Below are 17137 nucleotides of genomic sequence, written 5' to 3' on the forward strand. Positions count from 1 at the left end.
CTTGCTGCATAAAGGCTCCTAGAGAGAACCACAGAGAGTTAAAGATCCCAAACTCATTAGAGGACTCGCTGGTGGGCAGCTGGCCATCCTCATACTCCTCCATGTGCCATTCATACGGGCTGAACCGGCTCACCAGGAACAGCACCACGCTCACACCGATGTAGGCAAACACTATACACATCCAGATCTCATAGGCCAGCGGGTCCAGGAAGGAGAAACCCTGGTTTAGACTTCTGGGGCTTTTTGATCATGATGGAGATGCCCAGAGACATGAATGGCTTGGAGAAGTCGATCACCTCCTCTCGGACCAGGGTGATAGTGAGAGGGGGCTACGGCTATGTCTGCTTTCTACAGGGGGGAGGAGGAGGGGGAGGAGAGGGGGAGAGGGGGAGAGGGGAGGCAGAGAGTTACACTTAGTTCTTGTGTCCTCAGGTTCTAATTTCATAATAACAACAGAGATCAAAGGTCAGAGGTCAGAGTTCTTACCCCGTACACCAGCTCTCCAACCATCCCGTTCCAGATCTTGGTTTCAGCGTCTCGAGCTCCGTACTTTCCATCTCCCACAATCCTTAGCTGGTAGCGTATCCCACAGTGCTTAGCGATCTCTGCTGCCAGGTCGACGCAGTAGCCTTCGTAACGGTCGTTGTCTAGGAACAACTCAGCATTCTTCTTTAGCATCACGTATGGGGCTTCCTGCAAAACACACACACACACACACACAAACACACGCGCACACGCACACACACGCACGCACACAAACACAAACACACACACACACCCACACGCGCACACACACACACAAACAAACACAAACACACGCACGCACGCACGCACACGCGCACAAACTTTTACCAAGATGTCTTTAAAGATGACCATATTTTTGTCATTTGAACAACCACCCACCACCCTTCACCACTCACCACCCTTTACCACCCACCACCCTTCACCGCCCACCACCCTTTACCACCCTTCACCGCCCACCACCCTTTACCACCCACCACCCTTCACCACCCACCACCCTTCACCACTCACCACCCTTTACCACCCACCACCCTTCACCACCCACCACCCTTTACCACCCACCACCCTTCACCACCCACCACCCTTCACCACCCACCACCCTTCACCACCCCCACCACCCTTCACCACCCACCACCCTTCACCACCCACCACCCTTCACCGCCCACCACCCTTCACCGCCCACCACCCTGCACCGCCCACCACCCCCACCACCCCACCACCCTTCACCGCCCACCACCCTTCGCCGCCCACCACCCTTCGCCGCCCACCACCCTTCGCCGCCCACCACCCTTCGCCGCCCACCACCCTTCGCCACCCACCACCCTTCACCACGTTGTTACCAGGATAGTTGTGACGATAACAGTCTTGTTCTCCATCCCATTCGTGTCGTTGGGGAAGATGTCTAGTTTAGTCACCACCATCTTGTCCACTTCATTCCAGTAGCCAATCTGAAAACACACATATTATGACTTAAAAAAGCTTAGTTTGCTGATAAAGAGCTTGCTTGCTAAGACATATGTACAATCAAAGAAATATATGTTATTTCAAAACAGTAAACATTATAACTATAATATAGCTAACGTTAGCTAGCTAATGAGAAGCTGATCTCCGCTGGATGCTTTCACGTTTATCTCTTCTAGGTTTGTTGCTGTTAGCACATGGACAAGTAGTACCCTACTGCACTCGTCAGACATGACAAGAATTACCAGCATAGTTGGATACTTCATTTATTTTTGCACTACACGATAAAAGTTTGACAACATTCAGCCATCAAATGTTAGCTTGCAATTCAGAGTTGAAACACGCTAGCTAGCTAATATAAGCGAGCAGGGATTGAAAGCCTGTCCTCTGATGTTTTTGGTCAGGCTGCTAGCTAATAGCCAATCCCAAGGCAAGCAATCTTAGGAATCTAGCTAGCTATGCTAGCGATGACGCTAACCGTTTAGCTAGCTAGCAAGCTAAACATTTGGCTAGCTGTGGCCATGGCACGCAAGGTTGGATATTAGGCTAGCTAACTCTCCTGTTGTGCTAGCGATGAAGCTAAACGTTTAGCTAGCTAGCATGGGGAGTATGGGGTAATGTTAGTTACAGCATAGTGAGGGTAAATTCTTTTTTCAGCATCTTGCTAGCTAGTTGTAGCGAAGCTAGCTGCACAGTCACATTGGCTAACTAGCAACATGACATCATTTCTATTCTGGAGGCAGTGGAAACACAAAGCCAGCCCAACTTGAGTTGACTTCCAGGAGGCTTTAGATACCGACTCGGGTTGACTTCCAGGAGGCTTTAGATACCGACTCGGGTTGACCTCCAGGAGGCTTTAGATACCGACTCGGGTTGACCTCCAGGAGGCTTTAGATACCGACTCGGGTTGACTTCCAGGAGGCTTTAGATACAGCAGTTTTTTCTGGAATTCAGAGGTACGCTACAACAGGATTTTCTCTTGGTTTGAATTCATTTTTGCAATTCGTTCCAGTCATTGGCAGCAGAGAACTAGAAGGAAAGGCGGACAAAGTAGGTTTTGGCTTTGGGGGAGGATCAGTGAGATATATCTGCTGGAGTGCGTGCTACGGGTGGATGTTGTTACCGTGACCAGTGAGTTGAGATAAGGCGGAGCTTTACCTAGCAAAGACTTATAGTTGACCTGGAGCCAGTGGTTTGGAGACAAATATGAATCGAGGGCCAGCCAACGAGAGCATACAGGTCGCAGTGGTGAGTAGTATATGGTGCTTTGGTGACAAAACGGATGGCACTGTGATAGACTGTATCCAACTTGCTGAGTAGAGTGTTGGAGGCTATTTTATAAATTACATCGCAGAAGTCAAGGATCGGTAGGATAGTCAGTTTTACGAGGGAATTTTTGGCAGCATGAGTGAATGATGCTTTGTTGCGAAATAGGAAGCCAATTCTAGATTTAATTTTGGATTGGAGATGCTTAATGTGAATCTGGAAGGAGAGTTTACAGTCTAACCAGACACCTAGGTATTTGTAGTTGTCCACATATTCTAAGTCAGAGCCGTCCAGAGTAGTGATGCTAGTCGGGCAGGCGGGTTCGGGCAACAATCGGTTGAATAGCATGCATTTAGTTTTACTAGCATTTAAAAGCAGTTGGAGGCCACGGAAGGAGAGTTGTATGGCATTGAAGCTCGTCTGGAGGTTTGTTAACACAGTGTCCAAAGAAGGGCCAGAAGTAAACAGAATGATGTCGTCTGCGTAGAGGTGGATCAGAGACTCACCAGCAGCAAGAGCGACATCATTGATGTATACAGAGAAGAGAGTCGGCCCGAGAATTGAACCCTGTGGCACACCCATAGAGACTGCCAGAGGTCCGGACAATGCTGATTGACTGATTGTAAGGAAGTGAATAGACTGGTGAATGTTAATTGGCTCATTGTAAGGAAGTGAGTGTGCTGGTAAATGCTGAATGGCTGTACCTTAACTGGTCCAGTGTTCTTCAGTTCCATCACGTTGACGGAGTAGTTGACTCTTTTACCATACTGGTCAAACTGGATATTACCTGTCAGCCCATCCACACGCACCTACACACACACACACACACACACACACACACACACACACACACACACACACACACACACACACACACACACACACACACACACACACACACACACACACACACACACACACACACACACACACACACACACACACACACACACACATACCCAGTATTTTACCCCAACCATATAAAACTACACAACACACAAGATCATTGAAGACCCTAAAAACACGCTAAAATCTGTTTCTATGGTAACCTGTTTTAGAGCGCGTTCTATCTCCATCCCCTGAGACCAGGGCACTGCTGGATTGGCCAGACAGTCCCCGTTATTGCCACGACGACTGAAATCGATCCGCTGCTTGGTGAGTGTCCGGAACGCTTCAGTCATAACCTGGACCGCATCATAAGTCAGAGCTGATGTGTACTGGAGAGAGAGAGAGATAGAGGGATAGCGGGAGAGAGAAATGGAGAGATATTCAGAGATGGAGAGAGATAGAGGGATAGAGGGAGAGATGGGGAGATGAAGAGATATTGAAAGATGTGGAGAGAGAGATAGAGGGATAGAGGGAGAGAGCAATGAAGAGATATTCAGAGATGGAGAGAGATAGAGGGATAGAGGGAGAGAGCAATGAAGAGATATTCAGAGATGGAGAGAGAGAGAGAGATAGAGGGAGAGATGGGGAGATGAAGAGATATTGAAAGATGTGGAGAGAGAGAGAGATAGAGGGATAGAGGGAGAGAGAAAGAGATTGAGAGATGACGATATATTGAAAGATGTGGAGAGAGAGAGAGAGAGAGAGAGGGAGAGACAAATGGAGAGTTATTGAGAGATGTGCTGATAAGCTGTTCTAATAACCCATTTCTGTGTTCATGTAAGTGACTGATTGAACGAATCCTCACTTCAGTATCTGCAGTTTAGTTAGAGGACGTAGCCTGATCCTTCTGTCAGCACCAGGGTTAGGGTAGGGGTTAGGGGTTAGGGTAGGGGTCAAGGGTCTGAGATTAGAGGTGGTACTACCCTGATCCTTCTGTCAGCACCAGGGTTAGGGTAGGGGTTAGGGGTTAGGGTAGGGGTCAAGGGTCTGAGATTAGAGGTGGTACTACCCTGATCCTGCTGTCAGCTCCAGGGTTAGGGTAGGGGTTAGGGGTTAGGGTAGGGGTCAAGGGTCTGAGATTAGAGGTGGTACTACCCTGATCCTGCTGTCAGCTCCAGGGTTAGGGGTTAGGGTAGGGGTCAAGGGGTTAGAGGTTAAGGGTACTACCCTGATCCTGCTGTCAGCACCAGGGTTACGGTAGGGTAGGGGTTAGGGGTTAGAGGTTAGGGGTACTACCCTGATCCTGCTGTCAGCACCAGGGTTACGGTAGGGTAGGGGTCAGGGGTTAGAGGTTGGGGGTACTACCCTGATCCTGCTGTCAGCACCAGGGTTACGGTAGGGTAGGGGTCAGGGGTTAGAGGTTAGGGGTACTACCCTGATCCTGCTGTCAGCACCAGGGTACTCCTTCTCCTCCAGTGCTTCCCATCTCTGGTCGAACTTGGAGACGAGTGGCTCCTCAAAGTCAACAATCTGGAAACCCGACACATTGGCTCCCCCATACTGGATCTTAGACAGGTCACCATCAACGAAGCCCTGGACACACACACACACACACACACACACACACACACACACACACACACACACACACACACACACACACACACACACACACACACACACACACACACACACACACACACACTGAGTTAGTACCAGGCTATATGTGATGTCATTACCAGTTATGTAGTAATATGAGAGGTACCAGGGATCATACCAGGTTAGTACCAGGGATCATACCAAGTTAGTACCAGGTATCATACTAGGTTAGTACCAGGGATTATACCAGGTTAGTATCAGAGATCATACCAGGTTAGTATCAGGGATCATACCAGGTTAGTACCAGGGATCATACCAGGTTAGTACCAGGTATCATACCAGGTTAGTACCAGGTATCATACCAAGTTAGTACCAGGGATCATACCATGTTAGTACCGGGGATCATACCAGGTAAGTACCAGGGTTCATACCATGTTAGTACCGGGGATCATACCAGGTAAGTACCAGGGTTCATACCAGGTTAGTACCAGGCTATATGTGATGTCATTACCAGTTAAGTAGTAATATGAGAGGTACCAGGGATCATACCAGGTTAGTACCATATATTATACCAGGTTAGTACCAGGTATCATACCAGGTTAGTACCAGGGATCATACCAGGTTAGTACCAGGGTTCATACCAGGTTAGTACCAGGCTATATGTGATGTCATTACCAGTTAAGTAGTAATATGAGAGGTACCAGGGATCATACCAGGTTTGTACCAGGCTATATGTGATGCCATTACCAGTTATGTAGTAATATGAGAGGTACCAGGTCAGTACCAGGTATCATACCAGTTTAGTACCAGGTATCATACCAAATTAGTACCAGGTATCATACCAGGTTAGTACCAGGGATCAAACCAGGTTAGTACCATGGATCATACTAGGTTAGTACCAGGTATCATACCAGGTTAGTACCAGAGATCATACCAGGTTAGTACCAGGTATCATACCAGGTTAGTACCAGGGATCATACCAGGTTAGTACCAGAGATCATACCAGGTTAGTACCAGGTTATGTGTGATGTCAGTACAAGTTATGTAGAAATATGAGAGGTAGCAGGTATCATACCAGGTTAGCGATGATGTAATGGTATCCTTTAACATGTCGGCCAATGGTGATGACCTGCAGGAACACAAAAAACAATATAATGTAAAACAATATCTTATAAAACAGTTTACATAAAATAATATTATATAAAACAATACCATATTAGGAAGGGATAAACACAGGAGTTTTGTACATTACCTATGAAATGGATTAAAGCACACATTTCCCATTTCAGAAACGATTATTCAGGAATATCAATCAATATACTCTATCGTAAAACAATGTCACAAATACCCTTACCTTATACTGTACCTAATACAGTCAACAGACAATATCCAATAGAACTCAATGGATCCCAAAAGAACTAAATTGATCCCAATATAATTGAATGGATTCCAATAGTACTCAATGGATCCCAATAGAATCCAATGGATCCCATTAGAACCCAATGGATCCCAATAGAACTCAATGGATCCCTATAGAACTCAATGGATCCTAATAGAACCCAATGGATCCCTATAGAACCCAATGGATCCCTATAGAACCCAATGGATCCCAATAGAACCCAATGGATCCTAATAGAACCCAATGGATCCCTATAGAACCCAATGGATCCCAATAGAACCCAATGGATCCCTATAGAACCCAATGGATCCCAATAGAACCCAATATAGGACATCAGTTCATACAGGTGCAATTAATACAGGTAATGAGTGGAGAACAGGAGTGCTTCTTAAAGAAAAACTAACAGGTCTGTGAGAGCCGGAATTCTTACTGGTTGGTAGGTGATCATATATTTATGTCATGCAATAAAATGCAAATTAATTACTAAAAAATCATACAATGTGATTTTCTGGATTTTTGTTTTAGATTCCGTCTCTCACAATTGAAGTGATATGATAAAAATTACAGACCTCTACATGCTTTGTAAGTAGGAAGACCTGCAAATCGGCAGTGTATCAAATACTTGTTCTCCCCACTAAACATATGATATGAGTAATGTAAGATATGCAAACATTATTAAAGTGGCATTATTTAAAGTGGCATTGTTTCAAGTGACATTGTTTAAATTCACCCTAAAAGTGGTTTGGATATCACAGCCTACAGTTAGTGAAAAACCCTGCATTCAACCCTCTGTAAATCAGTCAGTTCTTAACGTAAAGACTGAAACTCAGGATTCTGCAAAAGCCTACCCCAATGAGGATATGCGTTTACCCCTGTGACACCCGGAAGTGCCTTGAATTGGGGCCATAGGGGCTGTTTGAAAGGTTCAAAAGGGCACATCTTTCAAAGATTTCATGTGTGATTAGGCAACCCTCATGAACCGGTACATATGAGAAAACCTGATATTTATCTGTTTTTTTTCCTTTTTGGAAGACTTGCAAATTCCATCTAGGTAATGTTATGTATCAATGTGTAGTCTGAATGTAATATATTTCCAGGTTATAGTTGGGGGCATGTAAAGAGCCACACACACATTTTTTTTAAAACTCGGACAAAACAGAGATGCTTGTTCTAGGTCCCAAGAAACAGAGAGACATCAGCCGATGTCACAAAGTGCTGTACAGAAACCCAGGCTAAAACCCCAAACAGCAAGCAATGCAGATGTAGAAGCACGGTGGCTAGGAAAAACTCCCTAGAAAGGCCCGAACCTAGGAAGAAACCTAGAGAGGAACCAGGTTATTATTATTATTTATTTATTTTTTTACCTTTATTTAACCAGGCAAGTCAGTTAAGAACAAATTCTTATTTTCAATGATGGCCTAGGAACAGTGGGTTAACTGCCTGTTCAGGGGCAGAACGACAGATTTGTACCTTGTCAGCTCGGGGGTTTGAACTCGCAACCTTCCGGTTGCTAGTCCAACGCTCTAACCACTAGGCTACCCTGCCGCCCCAGGGGTGGCCAGTCCTCTTCTGGCTGTGCCGGGTGAAGATTATAACAGAACATGGCCAAGATGTTCAAATGTTCATAGATGACCAGCAGGGTCCAATAATAATAATCACAGTAGTTGTCGTGGGTGCAACAGGTCAGCACCTCAGGAGTAAATGTCAGTTGGCTTTTCATAGCCGATCATCCAGAGTATCTCTACCGCTCCTGCTGTCTCTAGAGAGTTGAAAACAGCAGGTCTGGGACAGGTAGCACGTCCGGTGAACAGGTCAGGGTTCCATAGCCGATCATTCAGAGTATCTCTACCGCTCCTGCTGTCTCTAGAGAGTTGAAAACAGTAGGTCTGGGACAGGTAGCACGTCCGGTGAACAGGTCAGGGTTCCATAGCCGATCATTCAGAGTATCTCTACCGCTCCTGCTGTCTCTAGAGAGTTGAAAACAGTAGGTCTGGGACAGGGAGCAAGTCCGGTGAACAGGTCAGGGTTCCATAGCCGATCATTCAGAGTATCTCTACCGCTCCTGCTGTCTCTAGAGAGTTGAAAACAGTAGGTCTGGGACAGGGAGCCCGTCCGGTGAACAGGTCAGGGTTCCATAGCCGCAGGAACAGGCAGTGGATCGGGTGGTTGTTGACCTTGATGATCTTTTTGGCCTTCCTGGGTTAGGTTAGGGTTAGGGTTCACCTGTGACATCAGGTGCTGTGTCCTGGATGGCAGTTAGCTTGTACCCGATGATGTGTTGGGCAGATCGCACTACCCTCTGGAGAGCCCTGCAGTTGAGGGTGGTGCAGTTTCCGTACCAGGCTGTGATACAGCCCGACAGGATGCTCTCGATTGTGCATCTGTAAAAATTTGTCATGGTTTTGGGTGACAGGCCAAATTTCTTCAGCCTTTTGAGGTACATATCCCAACCAGAACCCATGGATTACAGGCAACATCCACATCGAGCTAAAGGCTAGAGCTGCCGCTTTCAAGGAGCGGGACACTAATTCAGACGCCTATAAGAAATCCCGATGAACCATCAAACAAGCAACGCGTCAATACAGGATTAAGATTGAATCCTACTACACCGGCTCTGATGCTCGTCAGATGTGGCAGGGCTTGAAAACTATTACAGACTAAAAAAGAGCACCAGCTGTTCTGGATGACTGTGTGATAACGCACTCGGTAGCTGATGTGAGGAAGACCTTTAAACAGGTCAACATTCACAAAGCCTCGGGGCCAGATGGATTGCCAGGACGTGCACTCAAAGCATGCGCAGACCAACTGGCAAGTGTCTTCACTGACATTTTAAACCTCTCCCTGTCTGAGTCTGTAATATGAACATGTTTCAAGCAGACCACCCTGTCCCTGTGCCCAAGGAAGGTAACCTGCCTATATGACTACCGACCCGTAGCACTAACGTCAGTAGCCATGAAGTGCTTTGAAAGGCAGGTCATGGCTCACATCCACACCATCATCCCGGATATCCTAGACCCACTCCAATTCGCATACCGTTCCAACAGATCCACAGATGACGCAATCTCAATTGCACTCCACACTGCCCTTTCTCACCTGGACAAAAGGAACACCTATGTGAGAATGCTGTTCATTGACTACAGCTCAGGTTTCAATACCATAGTGCCCACGAAGCTCATCACTAATCTAAGGACCCTGGGACTAAACAACTCCCTCTGCAACTGGATCCTGGATTTCCTGACGGGCTGCCCCCAGGTGGTAAGACTAGGCAACAATACATCTGCCACGCTGATCCTCAACAATGGTGCCCCTCAGGGGTGTGTACTTAGTCCCCTCCTGTACTCCCTGTCCACCCATGACTGCCTGGACAAACATGACTCCAACACCATCATTAAGTTTGCTGACGACATAGGCCTGATCACCGACAACGATGACACAGCCTATATGGAGGAGATCCGAGATCTGGCAGTGTGGTGCCAGGACAACAACCTCAATGTGAGCAAGACAAAGGAGCTGATAGTGGACTACAGGAAAAGGCAGGCCGAACAAGCCCCCATTAACATCAACGGGGCTGAAGTGGAGCGGGTTGAGAGTTTCAAGTTCCTTGGTGTCCACATCACCAATGAACTATTATGGTCCAAACACACGAAGACAGTCGTGAAGAGGGCACAACAAAACCTTTTCTCCCCCAGGAGACTGAAAAGATTTGGCATGGGTCCCCAGATCCTCAAAAGGTTCTACAGCTGCAACATCGAGAGCACCCTTGCATAGTCACTTCACCCCCCGACGCAAGAGGTGTAGTCAGCCTGTTAGACTTTTAACCTTGTCTTGTTCACAATCTAGACACAGACAGACAGACAGACAGACAGACAGACAGACAGACAGACAGACAGACAGACAGACAGACAGACCAACCTGGTCCATGATGTCTTTAACCGAGTCTTGCTCACAGTCTAGACACAGACAGACAGACAGACCAACCTGGTCCATGATGTCTTTAACCTTGTCCTGTTCACAGTCTAGACACAGACAGACAGACAGACCAACCTGGTCCATGATGTCTTTAACCGAGTCTTGCTCACAGTCTAGACACAGACAGACAGACAGACAGACAGACAGACAGACAGACAGACAGACAGACAGACCGACCTGGTCCATGATGTCTTTAACCGAGTCTTGCTCACAGTCTAGACACAGATAGACAGACAGACAGACAGACAGACCGACCTGGTCCATGATGTCTTTAACCTTGTCTTGTTCACAGTCCAGAATGACTCTCCTCTCCTTTCGTATCTCCAGGTCTTGGAACATGGAGCGATACGCCTCGTCCTTTCTCTCATCCTTCAGGTTGCCTACGTTGATGGCTGTTACAATCCACTTCCTCTCTGCTGCTGTATCCAGGATCACTTGCAAGGTGGACAGACCTACACATACACATATATAGACACACAGCAGGTTAGAAAGGTAACTGGGGCTAGGGTCATGGTAGGATAGAAAGGTCACTGGGGCGAGGGGTTAGGGTCATGGTAGGATAGAAAGGTAACTGGGGCTAGGGTCATGGTAGGATAGAAAGGTACCTGGGGTTAGGGGCTAGGGTCATGGTAGGATAGAAAGGTAACTGGGGTTAGGGGTTAGGGTCATGGTAGGATAGAAAGGTAACTGGGGCTAGGGTCATGGTAGGATAGAAAGGTAACTGGGGTTAGGGTCATGGTAGGATAGAAAGGTAACTGGGGTTAGGGTCATGGTAGGATAGAAAGGTAACTGGGGTTAGGGTCATGGTAGGATAGAAAGGTAACTGGGGTTAGGGTCATGGTAGGATAGAAAGGTAACTGGGGTTAGGGGCTAGGGTCATGGTAGGATAGAAAGGTAACTGGGGCTATGGTCATGGTAGGATAGAAAGGTAACTGGGGCTATGGTCATGGTAGGATAGAAAGGTAACTGGGGTTAGGGTCATGGTAGGATAGAAAGGTAACTGGGGCTAGGGTCATGGTAGGATAGAAAGGTAACTGGGGTTAGGGTCATGGTAGGATAGAAAGGTAACTGGGGTTAGGGGCTAGGGTCATGGTAGGATAGAAAGGTAACTGGGGCTAGGGTCATGGTAGGATAGAAAGGTAACTGGGGTTAGGGTCATGGTAGGATAGAAAGGTAGCTGGGGTTAGGGTCATGGTAGGATAGAAAGGTAACTGGGGTTAGGGGCTAGGGTCATGGTAGGATAGAAAGGTAACTGGGGTCATGGTAGGATATAAAGGTAACTGGGGTTAGGGGCTATGGTCATGGTAGGATAGAAAGGTAACTGGGGTTAGGGTCATGGTAGGATAGAAAGGTAACTGGGGCTAGGGTCATGGTAGGATAGAAAGGTAACTGGGGTTAGGGTCATGGTAGGATAGAAAGGTAACTGGGGTTAGGGGCTAGGGTCATGGTAGGATAGAAAGGTCACTGGGGCGAGGGGTTAGGGTCATGGTAGGATAGAAAGGTAACTGGGGTTAGGGGCTAGGGTCATGGTAGGATAGAAAGGTCACTGGGGCGAGGGGTTAGGGTCATGGTAGGATAGAAAGGTCACTGGGGTTAGGGTCATGTTAGGATAGAAAGTACTACTGTAGGAGTCTAGGAGACTGTATGAGACTGTAGGAGACTGGAGGAGACTGGAGGAGTCTGGAGGAGACTGAAGGAGACTGGAGGAGACTGTAGGAGTCTAGGAGGAGACAGTAGGAGACTGGAGGAGTCTGTAGGAGTCTGGAGGAGACTGAAGGAGACTGGAGGAGACTGTAGGAGTCTAGGAGGAGACAGTAGGAGACTGGAGGAGTCTGTAGGAGACTGTAGGACTCTGTAGGAGTCTAGGAGGAGACAGTAGGAGACTGGAGGAAGCATTGGAGCCAACATGCACCAGCGTCCCTGTGGAACAACATTTTGTAGAGTCCATGCCCCAACGAATTGAGGCTGTGGTGAGGGCAAAAGGGGGTGTACAGTACTTGATGTACCAGTACACCCCCTGGACAGGACACTAGTCTATCTCCTGTTTCTGTAGTGAGACAGCTTGATGTACAGTACATCCCCTGGACAGGAGGCTAGTTTACCTCAGGGCCTTACCACCTATCTATCTCCTCAGTACATCCCCTGGACAGGAGGCTAGTTTACCTCAGGGCCTTACCACCTATCTATCTCCTCAGTACATCCCCTGGACAGGAGGCTAGTTTACCTCAGGGCCTTACCACCTATCTATCTCCTCAGTACATCCCCTGGACAGGAGGCTAGTTTACCTCAGGGCCTTACCACCTATCTATCTCCTCAGTACATCCCCTGGACAGGAGGCTAGTTTACCTCAGGGCCTTACCACCTATGGCCGCCCGGCCAGCTCTACAATCATGGGAGAAGGGCCTTGGTCAGGGAGGTGACCAAGCACCTGATGGTCACTCTGACAGAGCTCCAGAGTTCCTCTGTGGAGATGGGAGAACCTTCCAGAAGAACTACCCTCTCTACAAGTCTTCACCAATCAGGCTTTTATGTTAGAGTGGCCAGACGGAAGTCACTCCTCAGTAAAAAGGCACATGACAGCCAGCTGAAGGCAGATAAAGGACTCTCAGACCTGAACTGGCTCCCTACTACTACCCACTACCGTTGTGTCAGATAAAGGTCTCTCAGACCTGAACTGGCTCCCTACTACTACCCACTACCGTTGTGTCAGATAAAGGACTCTCAGACCGTGAGAAACAAGATTCTCTTGTCTGATGAAACCAAGATTGAACTCTTTGGCCTGAATGCCAAGCGTCACGTCTGGAGAAAACCTGGCACCATCCCTACAGTGGTAGCATCATGCTGTGGGGATGTTTTTCAGTGGCAGGGACTGGGAGACTAGTTAGTATCGAGAGAAAGATGAACGGAGCCAAGTACAGAGAGATCCTTGATGAAAACCTGCTCCAGAGTGCTCAGGACCTCAGACTAGGGTGATGGTTCAACTTCCAACAGGACAACAACCCTAAGCACACAGCCAAGACAACGCAGGAGTGGCTTCGGGATAAGTCTCTGAATGTCCTTGAGTGGCCCAGCCAGAGCCCAGAACTCGATCGAACATCTCTGGAGAGACCTGAAAATAGCTGTGCAGCAACACTCCCCATCCAACCTGACAGAGCTTGAGAGGATCTGCAGAGAAGAATGGGAGTAACTCCCCAAATACAGGTGTGCCAAGCTTATATAGCATCATACCCAAGGAGACTCGAGGCTGCCAAAGGTTCTTCAACAAAGTACTGAGTAAACGGTCTGAATAGTTATGTACATCTGATATTTGAGTTTGTATTTGTAATAAATTTGCAAACATTTCTAAAAACCTGTTTTTGCTTTGTCATTATGGGGTATTGTGTATAGTTTGATGGGGGGAAAAACAATTGAATCCATTTTATAATAAGCCTTTGACAACAAAATGTGTAAAAAGTCAAAGGGTCTGAATACTTTCTGAATGCGCTGTATGAATAGATGTATAGGTAGCAGACTCACCTCTGTCACTGTCATAGAGGTAGGCGAACTTGTCCCACTTGTAATACTCCACTAAGCTGACCAGAGGTCCCTTGATGTCGGGTCTCATCTGAAGGACAAACTGATTGAGTCCATCAGCAGGGAACGACGGTGTGATGAAGGACACGTGGAGGGTCTCACAGAAAGACGTGATGGTGTTCACACTCTTCTTGTCATAGAAACCAAAGATGGCATAGACACCCCTGGAGAACTGGGAACAAACTGCATAGAGAGAAAGGGTGGGTGGGGGAGAGAGAGAGATGGGGAGGGGGAGGGGAGGGAGAGGCAGAGAGAGAGGGTTGGTTAGCACCATGCTAATCCCATCACTAGCACCATGCTAACCCTATCACTAGCACCATGCTAACCCTATCACTAGCACCATGCTAACCCTATCACTAGCACCATGCTAACCCTATCACTAGCACCATGCTAAACCTATCACTAGCACCATGCTAACCCTACCACTAGCACCATGCTAACCCTATCACTAGCACCATGCTAACACTATCACTAGCACCATGCTAACACTATCACTAGCACCACGCTAACCCTATCACTAGCACCATGCTAAACCTATCACTAGCACCATGCGAACCCTACCACGAGCACCATGCTAACCCTATCACTAGCACCATGCTAACCCTATCACTAGCACCATGCTAACTGTGCTACATTTACATTGGTGTCATGAATAACAGTTTATTTTGAGTGTATGTGTGTCCTTGTGCGTGTTTGTTAGAGGTTGTGATTGAGGGTGTGTGTGTGTGCCCGCGCGCCTACACCTGTGTGTGTGTCTGTTAGAGTGTGTGTGTGTGTGTATGTGTGTGTGTGTGTGTGTGTGTGTGTATATGTGTGTGTGTGTGAGTATATTTAGCTGTCCTACTTCAGCGCCCTGATTCCTTTATTCTCTAAAGGAAAAACAGTCCCTGTGTTACCTTCCTGCTTTGTCATGAGACACACACCACTTTTACGCCATTGAGCAGAGAGAGAGAGAGACGACATGGTTGCATTACTGAGGGAATACGCGTTACTGTGTGTGTGGAGGGGGGTTGGCTGGCTGTGTGTGTGTGTGGAGGGTTGGCTGGCTGTGTGTGTGTGGAGGGGGGGGTTGGCTGGCTGTGTGTGTGTGTGAAGGGGGGGGGGGGGGTTGACTGGCTGTGTGTGTGGAGGGGGTTGGCTGGCTGTGTGTGTCTCGCTGTGTCCCAGTTTTAACTAAGGCTCCTTGGCCGAGAGAGGCAGGCAGAGAGAGGCAGGCATTGGCTGAAAACAGGGCTCTGCTTTAGTTGGTGTGTGTGTATATGAGAGGGGGGGGGGGCTCAGTCAGCCGTTCTAACCGCTGTTCCATCGGCCTTCTCCTTTTCTCCATTACAACACTGTAGTAGAGCATCAGTCAGACACGGCCTGGTCTCCATTACAACACTGTAGTAGAGCATCAGTCAGACACGGCCTGGTCTCCATTACAACACTGTAGTAGAGCATCAGTCAGACACGGCCTGGTCTCCATTACAACACTGTAGTAGAGCATCAGTCAGACACGGCCTGGTCTCCATTACAACACTGTAGTAGAGCATCAGTCAGACACGGCCTGGTCTCCATTACAACACTGTAGTAGAGCATCAGTCAGACACGGCCTGGTCTCCATTACAACACTGTAGTAGAGCATCAGTCAGACACGGCCTGGTCTCCATTACAACACTGTAGTAGAGCATCAGTCAGACACGGCCTGGTCTCCATTACAACACTGTAGTAGAGCATCAGTCAGACACGGCCTGGTCTCCATTACAACACTGTAGTAGAGCATCAGTCAGACATGGCCTGGTCTCCATTACAACACTATAGGAGAGCAAAGTAGAGCACAGAGCCGAGTAGAGATGACCAGGGATGTTCTCTGTTTAGTGAGTCCTCCAGATCAGAGGCAGTAGGGATGATCAGGGATGTTTTCTGTTTAGTGAGTCCTCCAGATCAGAAGCAGTAGGGATGACCAGGGATGTTCTCTGTTTAGTGAGTCCCCCAGATCAGAGGCAGTAGAGATGACCAGGGATGTTCTCTGTTTAGTGAGTCCTCCAGACCAGAGGCAGTAGAGATGACCAGGGGTGTTCTCTGTTTAGTGAGTCCTCCAGATCAGAGGCAGTAGGGATGACCAGGGATGTTCTCTGTTTAGTGAGTCCTCCAGATCAGAGGCAGTAGAGATGACCAGGGATGTTCTCTGTTTAGTGAGTCCCCCAGATCAGAGGCAGTAGGGATGACCAGGGATGTTCTCTGTTTAGTGAGTCCTCCAGATCAGAGGCAGTAGGGATGACCAGGGATGTTCTCTGTTTAGTGAGTCCTCCAGATCAGAGGCAGTAGGGATGACCAGGATGTTCTCTGTTTAGTGAGTCCTCCAGATCAGAGGCAGTAGGGATGACCAGGGATGTTCTCTGTTTAGTGAGTCCTCCAGATCAGAGGCAGTAGAGATGACCAGGGATGTTCTCTGTTTAGTGAGTCCTCCAGATCAGAGACAGTAGAGATGACCAGGGATGTTCTCTGTTTAGTGAGTCCTCCAGATCAGAGGCAGTAGGGTAGACCAGGGATGTTCTCTGTTTAGTGAGTCCTCCAGACCAGAGGCAGTAGAGATGACCAGGGATGTTCTCTGTTTAGTGAGTCCTCCAGATCAGAGGCAGTAGGGATGACCAGGGATGTTCTCTGTTTAGTGAGTCCTCCAGATCAGAGGCTGTAGAGATGACCAGGGATGTTTTCTGTTTAGTGAGTCCTCCAGATCAGAGGCAGTAGGGATGACCAGGGATGTTCTCTGTTTAGTGAGTCCTCCAGATCAGAGGCAGTAGGGATGACCAGGGATGTTCTCTGTTTAGTGAGTCCTCCAGATCAGAGGCAGTAGGGATGACCAGGGATGTTCTCTGTTTAGTGAGTCCTCCAGATCAGAGGCAGTAGAGATGACCAGGGATGTTCTCTGTTTAGTGAGTCCTCCAGATCAGAGGCAGTAGAGATGACCAGGGACGTTCTCTGTTTAGTGAGTCCTCCAGATCAGAGTCAGTAGAGATGACCAAGGATGTTCTCTGTTTA

General features: G+C 47.9%; 1 pseudogene; it reads right to left on the reverse strand.

Moving 5' to 3' along the window:
- Positions 1-15028, reverse strand: part of LOC135506630 (glutamate receptor 2-like) — a 45193-nt pseudogene extending 30165 nt beyond the window's left edge.
- Positions 15029-17137: the final 2109 nt, after the last annotated feature.

This window comes from Oncorhynchus masou, chromosome 20 (assembly GCF_036934945.1).
Source record: "Oncorhynchus masou masou isolate Uvic2021 chromosome 20, UVic_Omas_1.1, whole genome shotgun sequence".
NCBI lineage: Eukaryota > Metazoa > Chordata > Actinopteri > Salmoniformes > Salmonidae > Oncorhynchus > Oncorhynchus masou.